The following is a 1,006-nucleotide window of genomic DNA, read 5'->3' as shown; positions in this document are numbered from 1 at the left end:
GGGGCTGACCGCGCACAGGGCCAAGTCCGGCGCGTGTGCCACGAGTCCCCAAGGATAACACAGTCAAGCTACCAAAAATGATTTGTTTAAAAAATGCAAAAAGCAAATAAAAAGAGACAGAAAGAATCATCTGTTGATATTTCTAAGAAAGGAGCGTCATCCACCACTAGGGCCGCGAAGAGGCAGTTCCGTCTTCAGTCCACACCCGGGTGGGTGTGGGCGAGGCGTGTCCAGTGGGCGAGGGGTGTCCCCGTGGATGAGGGGTGTCCCCGTGGATGAGGGGTGTCCCCATGGGCGAGGGGTGTCCCCGTGGGGCGCGAGGACTCGGGTCTGGGCAGCGGTCCCTCGGGTGTCGTCGGAGGAAGAGGATGTCTAAGTCTTGACTTGCTCGTCTCGTCTTGTTTTTTCCTATATCCCCCCCCCCGCCCCCGTCTTTTTTCTTTTCTGTCTTAGATTCCACGTGGTTTCTGTTTGATGCTTATGCCTGAGGATCCCATGGCTGTTTTCCCTAAATTGGACATAGATCACATGCCTGTTCGCTAGGTGAACTCTTAGAAACTGCCCCTTAATCCATTATTTCTTAAATATCTATATTGTTACTGGGAGCGGAAGGTAGCGTGGTATCGAAAACGCCAAACAGTGTTTCCAACGTCCAGCCCCGGAGCCACCAGGTTGGCGGTTAGTTACAGTGTCTGCTTCCTTGTTACCTTGTTGCCAGGCGGACAGCTGCTTGGACACAATGTTGCTCTGCACCCGGCACAGAGGTTCTGGTTCCTGGGCCCGGTTTTAACAGCCAGAGGTCTGAGGTCCCAGACGCGCCAGGCGGGTCCCCGGACAGCAGCTCCGGCTGCGTTTAAAGCGGCTCCACATACGTGCATGTATTTTACAGCCCAGAAGCGCGTGTGTGACCAGGCCCAGCCGGGTCTGACGCTGCCGACCTGTGCTCCGCCTCTCGGAGCTGCCGTCTCCATCGAAGGACGGCCTTGGCCGTGAGCGAACGCCTGTG

The sequence above is a fragment of the Myotis brandtii genome, unplaced genomic scaffold (genome assembly GCF_000412655.1).
Source record: "Myotis brandtii unplaced genomic scaffold, ASM41265v1 scaffold97, whole genome shotgun sequence".
NCBI classification, from domain to species: Eukaryota; Metazoa; Chordata; class Mammalia; order Chiroptera; family Vespertilionidae; genus Myotis; species Myotis brandtii.
The sequence above is the reverse complement of the archived record's forward strand: the minus strand, read 5'-3'. Positions refer to the sequence as shown.